At 40.1% G+C, this 15,345-nt stretch overlaps 1 long non-coding RNA gene across 6 annotated transcripts in view; it reads left to right on the plus strand.

Annotated features, from left to right (window-relative positions):
• Nucleotides 1–15,345, plus strand: part of LOC139751381 (uncharacterized) — a 59,456-nt gene that overhangs the window by 17,970 nt on the left and 26,141 nt on the right. For 5 of the 6 annotated variants that reach the window (XR_011713334.1, XR_011713338.1, XR_011713333.1 and 2 more), the window contains 2 exons: nt 7,609–7,706; nt 8,032–8,150. This is a non-coding gene — a long non-coding RNA (uncharacterized lncRNA). Of the gene's footprint in view, nt 1–7,608; nt 7,707–8,020; nt 8,151–15,345 lie in introns of all 6 variants that reach the window. The other variant, XR_011713337.1, reaches the window with a different exon arrangement.

The raw sequence follows: 15,345 nt of genomic DNA on the forward strand, positions 1-15,345 counted from the left end.
TCCCCAGGGACATTGAAATGTATAGGTATGTATATGTGCGTGTGTGGATGTGTATGTATATACATGTGTATGTGAGTGGGTTGGGCCATTCTTTCATCCGTTTCCTTGCTCTACCTCGCTAATGTGGGAGACAGCGACAAAGTATAATAAATAAATAAATAGATAGTATCAGTTTTTAAAGCATATTGTGAAGAGCTAGAGAGATTTTGCAGAAAATTTGAAATGGTGTCAAGAAGATATGAAGGTATGGTATGACAAAGAATCTAGAAGCAGAGAGTTCAAACCAGGTGATCGAGTTTTGGTATTATTGCCCCAAACTGGGTTATCGAGAAAAGTGAATGATTTGAACTGTATTGTGAATACTCCAGAAAGATGCAAGCCAAGCCACTTGTGTCACATAAACATGATAAAATCTTATCATGATAGAAATTCTGCATAGGATGATGACATTACAAATCTGCATTGTACATATGTTATGTCTGGTGATGCAGAGGATGTGGATGGAAGTGAGAATGTAAAGATGGAAATATGTCATGACAAATTGTTAGAAAATTCAAATATGTTGTATAATTTGAAAAAGAAGCTTGATCATTTGGAGACTGAGAAGAGATGAGATCATACAAATAATGAATGAGTTTAGGTGTTTGTTTTCTGATGTTCCTGGGAGAACTAATGTATTACTGCATGACATCGAAATTGACGATGCAACATCTATCAAACAGCATTCTTTTAGAGTGAATCCTAAAATGAGAGAGAGAATGAGAAAAGAAATACATTATGTGCTTGACAATTATCTGCTTGAAAAAGTAGTAATCCTTGGAGTTCACCTTGTATGTTAATAACTAAAACTGATAGTATTGCCTATAGATTTTGTACTAATTTAAGAAAGGTAAATAGAATATCTTAATCTGACTTGTATCCTGTTCCAAGAGTAGATGTTTGCATTGATCAGATAGGAGACGCAAAATTTGTAACTAAGACTTATTGAAAGGGTATTGGGAAGTATCTTTGACTGAAAGAGCAAAAACTTTTCTGCATTTGTAACTATGGATGGTTTGTATCAATATAAAGTGATGCCCTTTGGTATGAAAGACAGTGTTAGCACTTTCCAAAGATTAGTAAATCAAGTATTGTGTGATGTTAAAGATTGTTCTCTATATATAGATAATATAGTATTGTATTAAAAAATCGGGAAGAACATTTGTCTTTAGTGAGGGAAGTGTTTGATAGGTTGGACAAAGCAAATTTGACAGTAAACCTTGTAAAGAGTGAATTTGCTAGAGCAACTGTAGAATATCTAGGTTATGTTGTTGGTCAGGGATGTGTAAAACCAATCACTGCTAAGATAGAAAGTATTGTAAAATTTCCAGCACCTGCAAATAAGAAAGAATTATTGAGATTTTTGGGTATGGACGGATATTATTATAGGTTTTGTAAGAATTTTTCAATCATTGCTTTACCATTAACCAACTTATCATCAAAGAAAGTCAAATTTTTGTATGGAGTGATCAATGTGATAAGGCCTTTAAGACTCAGACTGGGGTGTCTAAATGTGTGTGGATGTAACCAAGATGTGAAAAAAGGAGAGATAGGTAGTATGTTTGAGGAAAGGAACCTGGATGTTTTGGCTCTGAGTGAAACGAAGCTCAAGGGTAAAGGGTAAGAGTGGTTTGGGAATGTCTTGGGAGTAAAGTCAGGGGTTAGTGAGAGGACAAGAGCAAGGGAAGGAGTAGCAGTACTCCTGAAACAGGAGTTGTGGGAGTGTGATAGAATGTAAGAAAGTAAATTCTCGATTGATATGGGTAAAACTGAAAGTTGATGGAGAGAGATGGGTGATTATTGGTGCATATGCACCTGGGCATGAGAAGAAAGATCATGAGAGGCAAGTGTTTTGGGAGCAGCTGAATGAGTGTGTTAGTGGTTTTGATGCACGAGACCGGGTTATAGTGATGGGTGATTTGAATGCAAAGGTGAGTAATGTAGCAGTTGAGGGAATAATTGGTATACATGGGGTGTTCAGTGTTGTAAATGGAAATGGTGAAGAGCTTGTAGATTTATGTGCTGAAAAAGGACTGGTGATTGGGAATACCTGGTTTAAAAAGCGAGATATACATAAGTATACGTATGTAAGTAGGAGAGATGGCCAGAGAGCATTATTGGATTACGTGTTAATTGACAGGCGCGCGAAAGAGAGACTTTTGGATGTTAATGTGCTGAGAGGTGCAACTGGAGGGATGTCTGATCATTATCTTGTGGAGGCTAAGGTGAAGATTTGTATGGGTTTTCAGAAAAGAAGAGTGATTGTGGGGTGAAGAGGGTGGTGAGAGTAAGTGAGCTTGGGAAGGAGACTTGTGTGAGGAAGTACCAGGAGAGACTGAGTACAGAATGGAAAAAGGTGAGAACAATGGAAGTAAGGGGAGTGGGGGAGGAATGGGATGTATTTAGGGAATCAGTGATGGATTGCACAAAAGATGCTTGTGGCATGAGAAGAGTGGGAGGTGGGTTAATTAGAAAGGGTAGTGAGTGGTGGGATGAAGAAGTAAGATCATTAGTGAAAGAGAAGAGAGAGGCATTTGGACGATTTTTGCAGGGAAAAAATGCAATTGAGTGGGAGATGTATAAAAGAAAGAGACAGGAGGTCAAGAGAAAGGTGCAAGAGGTGAAAAAGAGGGCAAATGAGAGTTGGGGTGAGAGAGTATCATTAAATTTTGGGGAGAATAAAAAGATGTTCTGGAAGGAGGTAAATAAAGTGCGTAAGACAAGGGAGCAAATAGGAACTTCAGTGAAGGGCGCAAATGGGGAGGTGATAACAAGTAGTGGTGATGTGAGAAGGAGATGGAGTGAGTATTTTGAAGGTTTGTTGAATGTGTTTGATGATAGAGTGGCAGATATAGGGTGTTTTGGTCGAGGTGGTGTGCAAAGTAAGAGGGTTAGGGAAAATGATTTGGTAAACAAAGAAGAGGTAGTAAAAGCTTTGCGGAAGATGAAAGCCGGCAAGGCAGCAGGTTTGGATGGTATTGCAGTGGAATTTATTAAAAAAGGGGGTGACTGTATTATTGACTGGTTGGTAAGGTTATTTAATGTATGTATGACTCATGGTGAGGTGCCTGAGGATTGGTGGAATGCGTGCATAGTGCCATTGTACAAAGGCAAAGGGGATAAGAGTGAGTGCTCAAATTACAGAGGTATAAGTTTGTTGAGTATGTACATGAGCATGTACAGAGCATCAGATTGGGGAAGAGCAGTGTGGTTTCAGAAGTGGTAGAGGATGTGTGGATCAGGTGTTTGCTTTGAAGAATGTATGTGAGAAATACTTAGAAAAGCAAATGGATTTGTATGTAGCATTTATGGATCTGGAGAAGGCATATGATAGAGTTGATAGAGATGCTCTGTGGAAGGTATTAAGAATATATGGTGTGGGAGGCAAGTTGTTAGAAGCAGTGAAAAGTTTTTATCAAGGATGTAAGGCATGTGTACGTGTAGGAAGAGAGGAAAGTGATTGGTTCTCAGTGAATGTAGGTTTGCGGCAGGGGTGTGCGATGTCTCCATGGTTGTTTAATTTGTTTATGGTTGGGGTTGTTAGGGAGGTGAATGCAAGAGTTTCGTAAAGAGGGGCAAGTATGAAGTCTGTTGGGGATGAGAGAGCTTGGGAAGTGAGTCAGTTGTTGTTCGCTGATGATACAGCGCTGGTGGCTGATTCATGTGAGAAACTGCAGAAGCTGGTGACTGAGTTTGGTAAAGTGTGTGAAAGAAGAAAGTTAAGAGTAAATGTGAATAAGAGCAAGGTTATTAGGTACAGTAGGGTTGAGGGTCAAGTCAATTGGGAGGTGAGTTTGAATGGAGAAAAACTGGAGGAAGTAAAATGTTTTAGATATCTGGGAGTGGATCTGGCAGCGGATGGAACCATGGAAGCGGAAGTGAATCATAGGGTGGGGGAGGGGGCGAAAATTCTGGGAGCCTTGAAGAATGGTGTGGAAGTCGAGAACATTATCTCGGAAAGCCAAAATGGGTATGTTTGAAGGAATAGTGGTTCCAACAATGTTGTATGGTTGCGAGGCGTGAGCTATGGGTAGAGTTGTGCGCAGGAGGATGGATGTGCTGGAAATGAGATGTTTGAGGACAATGTGTGGTGTGAGGTGGTTTGATCGAGTAAGTAACGTAAGAGTAGGAGAGATGTGTAGAAATAAAAAGAGCTTGGTTGAGAGAGCAGAAGAGGGTGTTTTGAAATGGTTTGGGCACATGGAGAGAATGAGTGAGGAAAGATTGACCAAGAGGATATATGTGTCGGAGGTGGAGGGAACGAGGAGAAGTGGGAGACCAAATGGGAGGTGGAAAGATCGAGTGAAAAAGATTTTGTGTGATCGGGGCCTGAACATGCAGGAGGGTGAAAGGAGGGCAAGGAATAAAGTGAATTGGATCGATGTGGTATATTGGGGTTGACGTGCTGTCAATGGATTGAATCAGGGCATGTGAAGCGTCTGGGGTAGACCATGGAAAGCTGTGTAGGTATGTATATTTGCATGTGTGGACGTATGTATATACATGTGTATGGGGGTGGGTTGGGCCATTTCTTTCGTCTGTTTCCTTGCGCTACCTCGCAAACGCGGGAGACAGTGACAAAGCAAAAAAAAAGACATTTTCCAAAAAAAGTTTTTGTCGTATCAGAAAAAGTATAGTACTATTTTAAGTTTGAATAATTGTGTATTTGAGTAGTGTTTACGTATCACAATCCCCTTGTATTTTTGCAAAAGATGAAAAATGTAAACCAACGTTTAACAGGGTGGAGTCTTTTGTTACAAGATTATAATTTGATTGTTAAGCATATAAGAGGAAAGGATAATATTTAGCTGATGTATTGTCTCATATACCAGTTAGTCACGAGTCAAATAGTGGTAAGCTCATGTGGCTTTTGGGAGGGGATATTACAGTTATCTCCCCCATTTACCTATAAATGCTATAGTTACCCATTAAATCTTATTCAGTTTTCTTTGAGAAATTGTATAGAAACTGGAAGAAGGCCAAGGTCAAGTCTCTCTCTCAGGAATGGCCATAAGAGGAAGGATGTGATACAAAGTTGTTGGTAAATGTATAATGTAATCTGTACACATCTCAGTCATTTCCAACCCTTATGTTATATAACTGAGGTCAGTAAATTTGCCTGAGTGATTTTGAATAAAGTAATATAGAGAGAGATCTATGTATCAAGATAAATTGTATTATGTTATGAGAATGCCATGTTTATTTTGCAATTATAAATGTTTTACTCTTAACTTTCTTCTTCCACACACTTTACCAAACTCAGTCACCAGCTTCTGCAGTTTCTCACATGAATCAGCCACCAGCGCTGTATCATCAGCGAACAACAACTGACTCACTTCCCAAGCTCTCTCATCCCCAACAGACTTCATACTTGCCCCTCTTTCCAGGACTCTTGCATTTACCTCCCTAACAACCCCATCCATAAACAAATTAAACAACCATGGAGACATCACACACCCCTGCCGCAAACCTACATTTACTGAGAACCAATCACTTTCCTCTCTTCCTACACGTACACATGCCTTACATCCTCGATAAAAACTTTTCACTGCTTCTAACAACTTGCCTCCCACACCATATATTCTTAATACCTTCCACAGAGCATCTCTATCAACTCTATCATATGCCTTCTCCAGATCCATAAATGCTACATACAAATCCATTTGCTTTTCTAAGTATTTCTCACATACATTCTTCAAAGCAAACACCTGATCCACACATCCTCTACCACTTCTGAAACCGCACTGCTCTTCCCCAATCTGATGCTCTGTACATGCCTTCACCCTCTCAATCAATACCCTCCCATATAATTTACCAGGAATACTCAACAAACTTATACCTCTGTGAATAAGAGCAAGGTTATTAGGTACAGTAGGGGTGAGAGTCAAGTCAATTGGGAGGTGAGTTTGAATGGAGAAAAACTGGAGGAAGTGAAGTGTTTTAGATATCTGGGAGTGGATCTGTCAGCGGATGGAACCATGGAAGCGGAAGTGGATCATAGGGTGGGGGAGGGGGCGAAAATTTTGGGAGCCTTGAAAAATGTGTGGAAGTCGAGAACATTATCTCGGAAAGCCAAAATGGGTATGTTTGAAGGAATAGTGGTTCCAACAATGTTGTATGGTTGCGAGGCGTGGGCTATGGATAGAGATGTGCGCAGGAGGATGGATGTGCTGGAAATGAGATGTTTGAGGACAATGTGTGGTGTGAGGTGGTTTGATCGAGTAAGTAACGTAAGGGTAAGAGAGATGTGTGGAAATAAAAAGAGCGTGGTTGAGAGAGCAGAAGAGGGTGTTTTGAAATGGTTTGGGCACATGGAGAGAATGAGTGAGGAAAGATTGACCAAGAGGATATATGTGTCGGAGGTGGAGGGAACGAGGAGAAGAGGGAGACCAAATTGGAGGTGGAAAGATGGAGTGAAAAAGATTTTGTGTGATCGGGGCCTAAACATGCAGGAGGGTGAAAGGAGGGCAAGGAATAGAGTGAATTGGAGCGATGTGGTATACAGGGGTTGACGTGCTGTCAGTGGATTGAATCAAGGCATGTGAAGCGTCTGGGGTAAACCATGGAAAGCTGTGTAGGTATGTATATTTGCGTGTGTGGACGTGTGTATGTACATGTGTATGGGGGGTGGGTTGGGCCATTTCTTTCGTCTGTTTCCTTGCGCTACCTCGCAAACGCGGGAGACAGCGACAAAGTATAAAAAAAAAAAAAAAAAATGTTTTATAGATTTTATCTGTGTTATCAATCAAGGCATGTGAAGCGTCTGGGGTAAACCATGGAAAGCTGTGTAGGTATGTATATTTGCGTGTGTGGACGTATGTATATACATGTGTATGGGGGGGGTTGGGCCATTTCTTTCGTCTGTTTCCTTGCGCTACCTCGCAAACGCGGGAGACAGCGACAAAGTATAAAAAAAAAAAAAAAAAAAAAAATCTGTTTGATAATTAACCAACTTGAGAAGAAGGGAAGAGTAGGTATATCATTACGGCCGTCATCTGTCAGGAGATGTAACCAGATGGTAAGGGAATCTGTGTCAAGCCCAATTCTCTCTGTTAACAGAAGCTGTTATTTCAGAGTTATCTGTTTTAATGGGCCTGTAGGCTGATTATGCACCCTTTAATGTGTAAGGGTGGAAGCAGAATGTAACAATCGTCATCTTTACTTATCATCCCAGTTTTCAGCACTGTCTTTGCAGTTATATAATTTGGTGGTGTTCATTAAACTACCACTTTTGATATATAATCACTGTAGCAGTTGATGACCTTACCTTTAATTTACAAAACTGATAGTATTAGTTGTAGGAACAGTCTGTTCAGTGTCAAGGTATTTGGTTACTGATCAAATGAATGGTTCATTATTATTAATTAGAGGCATAAGAATTACTTTTAGAGTTAAATCTATTTATGCAAATGAATTGTCATAATCTCATTCATATTCTTTGTATTCAACAGACATTAAATGAATTAAAGATGGGGCTGAGAGTTTTGTGAATTTTTATGTACTGTGTACTGTACTGAGAGGATTTGTATGATATTACATTAAGAATGAGTGTCCATTTTGTACATGCAGATGACTTTGTGGCATGATGGAAGAGCTTCCACGGCAGTGCAGTTACTTGTCTCTTGGCACTGCTCATATCTGGGAGATAAAGTCTATCATCACAAAAAGTATGTAGGAATTGTGAGATGTTTTTCATGAAATGATTATTGCCATTTTATTCACGCAGGTTCTGGTAAAAGACTAATTAGATGTTTTTTTTGTTTTCTTTTTTTGTGTAATGCCATTGTTCATATTATAAGCTGAAACTGAAATGTAAAGGAATATTTCATTTTTGACTCTTTATTCTACTTAATGCCTAACAAGTCTTCTTTTCATTTTTTCTTTCTGCAGACACTGAATAACTGTTGCATAAGACAAGAATATTTTGTTTGTATCTGTCCCTGCAATATTATTGTCATACTTCCTCTCATTTATTTAAGAGATGTTTTTTAGAAAACTGCAGGCAAGGAGGTTGAACCTTCCAAAATCTACTGAGACACATGCAGAGAGGAGCTGTTTCATCAAAACCCAAGCTCTTACCAAAATATCTTAAGGAAAGACATAAGAGGGAGGTAAGATTTTACTGGCCATTGTTTTATACAAGAGAATCAACAAGTTTTGGAAACATCAAGCTGGTAGATTTACAGGTTGGTTCATTTCATACACAAGTAAGGTAGTTCCTCTCTGCTTTCTTTTTGCTAAATTATGCTTATTGAGCTGAGACAGACAGAAGGATGCCTGAGTTACCTCAGGTGATGTATGGAAAAAATATTAACTCATTTAACATATATAGGTTTAGCTGACATGCTAGTGTCACATGATAACATCATTCATTTTAATGAATAACTCCTTTTAATTTGCATTAACGTAGCAAAGCAGTACGCTAAAGTGCCTTTCTCTGGTATTTTACTATATGGTGTTTTGCTTTTATGTTTTCCATGGAAAAATTAGTTGAATGATGTAGGAATGAAAATTAGAACTCAAAAGTTACTAAAACCATGCATGGCAACAGTGGGTTTTTGCTTGCCAGGGTGATCATTCACTAGTGGCAGCATCTAAAGCAAGCATTCCAACTCACTTGGACATATAATGGTAATTCAACCCAAATTCTCTGAGAAAAGAAAGAATAATTGGTAGTTATAATCAGGATATATCAGTGTGACCAGTTGTAGTTACTTTTTACATAGTCATCTTGATTTCACCACTTCTTTCTTCTCTGAACCACTCTCCATGATACTCTCACTTCGCGCACATTTCTGACCCACACACCCTGCATCTGGTACCCTATCATCGAGCACATTCAACAGTCCTACAAAATACTCATTCTATTTCCTTCTCACTTCATCTCTACTTGACACCACATCATTTTTGTGACCACTGTACCTTCAAACATACCAGTTTTGCCCTCTCTTGACACACATTCTTTAGTGCTCCCAGTATCTTTGCACCCTTTTCCACCCTATGACTCACTGTGCTTCCATTCACTGCCATGTCCACTCTCAGGTATCTGGAACACTTTACATCCTCCAAGATTTTTCACTTAAACTTACACCCCCAGCTAACCTTGTTTTATTTACATTTACCCTGAACTCTCTCCTGTTACACACTTTGCTGAACTTTCACCAACTTCTGCAGTTTCTCACTCGAATCTGCCACAAGTGCCATGCAAATAGCAAACAACAACTGACCCATTTACCAGGTCCCCTCACCTTTTTCAGACTATATACCTGCCTTTCTTGTCAAGACCCTTATATTTACCTCCCTCACCACTCTTCAGAAACAAAAAGCCATGCTAACATCATGCACCCTTGCTGCAGACCCTCTTCACCTGAAACCACTCTCCCACCTCTCTAGCTACTGGCACACATGCTCTACTCTCTTGATAAAACTACTCATTGCTTCTGATAACTTTCCTCCCACCTTATATTCGTAACACCTTTCACAAAGCACATTGCTAGTCCTACAGTATGCTTCATCTAGAATTGTAAATATCATATGCAGATCCTTAAGTTCTCTAAGTATTTCCCTCTCACATTTTTCAAAGCATACTCCTGATCTGCACATCCTCTACTACTCCTGAAACCTTATTGTTTCTCCCTGATCTGATGCTCTGTGCATTTCACCACCCTCTCAGTTCTACTTTTCCAGACAACTTACTAGGTACAGTTAACAAAATTGTACCCTCTGTAATCTTAACACTCACCTTTGTCTCCCTTGATTTTATACTTTGGCACATTCTTATATTTACACTTCCACTCTTACGCCAACTTTCTTTTTGTCCTCCTTCCAGTACGATTTCTTATGTAGTTTAAACTTTTCACTAAACTTTTTCCAAAATCTTCATATATTCTTTATCTCTTTTCCTCTATCAGTTTTTTGATATTCTGTTTACACATCTTATATTCTTCCCTCCTCCTTTGCTAAACTTCCTTTTGAGAAATTTACCATGTGCTGTTTTCTTCTCTTCTGCAGCATTACAAATCTCATCCTTCCACCATACTTTTGCACTCTTATTCTTATATAGCTTTGTATCCATCTACTTATTCTGTAATGTTTAAAGGTTTTTCTCAAAACATTTTATATTCCTATTTACATATGACTGCATTCTTATATATTCTGCACTTTCATCTGAACTTTATGTCACCCTTCTTTCATGCTCCTCCTTGCATTTTCTCTGATTCATGTTCTCTCTTGCTAACACTTTTACCACTCCATTTTTCCATACACTATACATCCACTTCTCCCTGATCCTTACCTCCAAATGATTTACTGCATAATGGTTGGAATCTCCAAAGAATTCTCTCAATTCTAGAATCCAGCACAACCTTTCTCAACCTTTCATCCCCTGCCAAATTGTCGATCAAACCCTTTTGTTCTTCTCTTCCATCATTTCTCATCCACTTATATCTGTGGATCATCTTGTATTGAAAGGTGTTTACATGTAATTAACCCCTCTTAGCACAAACATCTGCATAATAACCTCCGTTCTCATTAACTCCAGGCACCCCCCATTTATGAACTATCTCATCTGTTTCATCAAGTCCCACCTTCACATTCATATCACCCATTACAACAGCCTTTCTCTCCTTCTCAAGTCCATTTATATGGTCATACAAATTTCTTCACAAACAGTTCATTTCATCCTTACGTTGCAGTCTTCCTAGTAACAGACACATACACACAAACTCTTGTAAGCTTCACACTTCCAATTTCTCCTTTCACTCACTCTATTCTTGATGCATTCTATCCATGTTCTGTAACATCCACCCATATTCTCTGTGATAGCACAGTTGCACATCCTTCTTTCCCTCTTTCCTGATATTTTTCATTCATTCTCATCCGCAACTCCTTCCACACCCTCCCACAACTTCCATTTGTCATTTCCATTTTCACCTTGCTTGAGGATGTGGGTTTCTCCAAATCTCAGCCCATCTAAACTATAATCTTTTATTTCTCTACAAGTTTTCCTCTTTTACTCTCAACAATCATCCCACTGATACTCAGAGCCATTGCCCACAGTTATATTTTTTAAGGCTCAAGTCATGGACAAAAGTCCACGTCAAGGCCAGGCCTTAATTGAAATGCAGAGAGAATTATGAAATGGAAAAAGAAATGACAAGGGAAAGTATTTACAAATTTTGAAGGAAATGAAAAACCTGTCTTTTGAAGTGTGCCAGGTCATAGTTATTGGGAAAGACACGAGAAGTTAGAGTTCCAATGCTTCAATGTGTGGGGAAAGAAGCAGGTAACAAAATGGCCCACCCTTGAAATGCTGATTGCCATGCAGTAATCATGTGATGCAGCAGCATGCTGAGTATTGCTTGATCCACCCTGTGGTGTGGGCACACAAGCAGCCAGCTCTTGGGAGCGAAAACCAAAGTAATACCTATATAGAGGGAAAGTAAACCAATATTGTGGCATAGGGCAAGAAGCTCAAGCTTGGAAGTTATCCTGGAACAGTGTATAAGTCGAGTAACTTTTCACTCAACTGGATGCAGAGCTAGAACCACCTCAGATGTGAGAGCAGTATTTCATACAAGGACGAATCAGTCCTTTGTATAAACGAAATAACTGTTTAGAAGTTTTGACATCTAAACAGGACGCCCAGTTTGTTAGAGACAGCCTTAGCTATTCCTATAATGTGGGGTTTCCAAGAAAGAGTGGATGATATGATAATACCAAGTATGTTCATTAAGTCAAAAGGTGAAATTATAGAACCGTGAGAGGAGAGGTGAGAATCGTGTAGAGTTTTCATTAGAGAGATGGATAGAAACTGGGTCTTGGAGGCTATTAAACTTAACAAGGTTTTGTGTACCCCCACTGAGATGTCCTGTCCAAGTCTAAAGTTACTGAGAAAGATGAGTCCCTTATATTCAGCTCCTTACTCCTGACAGGCCACTTGCATAGGGCAACTCCAACGTAGTGTATCCTAGAGGCAGCAAGGCTCTCAATTTGCCCCCCAGAAATCTGAAACTTTAGTACACCTTAAGTGTTTGTCAGTTTTAAAAAACTATTATCATGATGGAGCTGGGCAGTGCCTCACCTTCCTTTTCACCCTTAATGGTTTACTAATAGGTTTGCTATGGGAAGACCTGGATAACCTAGAGCAGTAGGATATCCCCTTGAGGCACTAAATTGTAAGTTTTTCAAACTATTTAGCTCTACTGCAGTAGCAGCATCTCTTAACCCTATTGGTTATGATACTGGCACAGCGCAATGCAGTGGCAGTGTTGTATCCTCACACTGAATACTCCATGCACCCCATTTATACTCTAAACTGCTATAATAATCACTGTCACACCTATATCACATGTCACTAATACCCAGTCTCTCACATCAAAACTGCTTACACAGACACTCATCTGCTTTCAAAACACTTGCCCCTCTTCATCATTCATCTTTTGGCCTGGTGAATATATAGTAAAAATCTCCTGCCTCTCATAATCCACTTTCATTTTTCACCCACATCACTCTAAATCTCATTTCTGTACACACTTTCTCACATTCCCAAAACTCCTGCTTCAGCAGAAGTGCTACCCCTTTCCTTATCTCCACCCTTCACACAAATCCATCACTTCCCCCAAACCATTCTTTCCCTTTACCCTTGAGCTTTGTTTCACTCAGAGCTAGAACACCAAGATACCTTTCCTAAAACATGCTACCTATTTCCCCATTCATCTAATCTTGGTTACATCCATGCACACATTCATACACCTTAGTCTTCAAGGGGAGTGGGCCCTCCTTGGCTCCTTCTTCCATTCCAAGGCCCCACAGATCTTTCCATGGTTTACCTCAGACGTTTCACATCCCCTGATTTAGTCCATTGACAGCATATCGACCCTGGTGTACCACATCATTCCAATTCACTCTATTTCTTGTGCACCTCTCACCCTCCTGTATGTTCAGGCCCCAGTCACTCAAAATCTTTTTCACTCCATCCTTCCACCTCCAGTTAGGTCTCCTGCTTTTCCTTGTTCCCTCCACTCTGACACATGTATCCTCTTTGTCAGCCTTCCTCACTCATTCCTTCCATGTGTCCATAACATTTCAACACACCCTCTTCTGCTCTCTCACCCAAACTCCTTTTATTACCGCACATCTCTTACCCTTTCATTACTTGCTCGATCAAACCACCTCACACCACATATTGTCCTCAAACACTTCATTTCCAACACCTCCACCTTCCTCCTTACAATCCTATCTATAGCCCATGCCTTGCAACCAAATAATATTTCTGGAACTACTATTCCTTAAAACATACTCATTTTTGCTCTCCGATATAACATTCTCTCTTTCCACACATTCTTTATTGCTACCAGACCCTTCACCCCCTGCCCCACCCTGTGACTCACTTCTGCTTCTGTGGTTCCATTCGCTGCTAAGTCCACTCCCAGATATCTAAAACACTTTGCTTCTTCCATTTTTTTTTTCTCCATTCAAACTTATATCCCAATTAACTTTTCCCTCAACCCTGCTGAAACTGATAACTTTGCTGTTATTCACATTTACTCAACTTCTTTCACACACTTTTATGAACTCAGTCACCAACTGCAGTCTCTCACTCAAATCAGCCTCCAGTGCTGTATCATCCCAGGCCCTCTCATCCCCAACAGACAGCATATTCACCCCTCTCTTCAAATTTTTTCCTTTTACCTCCCTAAACACCCCATTCATAAACAGATTAAATAACCATGGGGACATCACACCCCTGCCACAAACCGGCCCTCACTGGGAACCAGTCACTCTCCTCTCTTCCTACTCATACACATGCCTTACATCCTTGATAAAAAGTTTTCACTACTAGCAGCTTACCTCCCACATCATATACTCTTAAAACCTTCCACAAAGCATCTCTATCAACCCTATCATATGCCTTCTCCAGATCCATAAATGCCAAATACAAATCCAACTTTTTTCTAAGTATTTGTCACACACACATTCTTCAAAGCAAACACCTGATCTACACATCCTCTACCACTTCTGAAACCAATCTGATGCTCTGTACATTCCTTCACCCTCTCAATCAATACCCTCCCATACAATTTCCCTGAAATACTGAACAAACTTATGCCTCTGTAGTTTGAGCACTCACTTTTATCCCCATTGCCTCTATACAGTGGCACTATGCCTGCATTCCGCTAGTCCTCAGGCATTTCACCATGATACATACATTTTGAAGAATGTATGTGAGAAATACTTAGAAAAGCAAATGGATTTGTATGTAGCATTTATGGATTTGGAGAAGGCATATGATAGAGTTGATAGAGATGCTTTGTGGAAGGTATTAAGAATATATGGTGTGGGAGGCAAGTTGTTAGAAGCAGTGAAAAGTTTTTATCGAGGATGTAAGGCATGTGTACATGTAGGAAGAGAGGAAAGTGATTGGTTCTCAGTGAATGTAGGTTTGCGGCAAGGGTGTGTGATGTCTCCATGGTTGTTTAATTTGTTTATGGATGGGGTTGTTAGGGAGGTGAATGCAAGAGTTTTGGAAAGAGGGGCAAGTATGAAGTCTGTTGGGGATGAGAGAGCTTGGGAAGTGAGTCAGTTGTTGTTCGCTGATGATACAGCGCTTGTGGCTGATTCATGTGAGAAACTGCAGAAGCTGGTGACTGAGTTTGGTAAAGTGTGTGAAAGAAGAAAGTTAAGAGTAAATGTGAATAAGAGCAAGGTTATTAGGTACAGTAGGGTTGAGGGTCAAGTCAATTGGGAGGTAAGTTTGAGTGGAGAAAAACTGGAGGAAGTGAAGTGTTTTAGATATCTGGGAGTGGAGCTGGCAGCGGATGGAACCATGGAAGCGGAAGTGGATCATAGGGTGGGGAGGGGGTGAAAATTCTGGGAGCCTTGAAGAATGTGTGGAAGTCGAGAACATTATCTCGGAAAGCAAAAATGGGTATGTTTGAAGGAATAGTGGTTCCAACAATGTTGTATGGTTGTGAGGCATGGGCTATGGATAGAGTTGTGCGCAGGAGGATGGATGTGCTGGAAATGAGATGTTTGAGGACAATGTGTGGTGTGAGGTGGTTTGATCGAGTAAGTAACGTAAGGGTAAGAGAGATGTGTGGAAATAAAAAGAGCGTGGTTGAGAGAGCAGAAGAGGGTGTTTTGAAATGGTTTGGGCACATGGAGAGAATGAGTGAGGAAAGATTGACCAAGAGGATATATGTGTCGGAGGTGGAGGGAACGAGGAGAAGTGGGAGACCAAATTGGAGGTGGAAAGATGGAGTGAAAAAGATTTTGTGTGATCGGGGCCTGAACATGTAGGAGGGT

The sequence above is a fragment of the Panulirus ornatus genome, chromosome 11 (genome assembly GCF_036320965.1).
Source record: "Panulirus ornatus isolate Po-2019 chromosome 11, ASM3632096v1, whole genome shotgun sequence".
NCBI classification, from domain to species: Eukaryota; Metazoa; Arthropoda; class Malacostraca; order Decapoda; family Palinuridae; genus Panulirus; species Panulirus ornatus.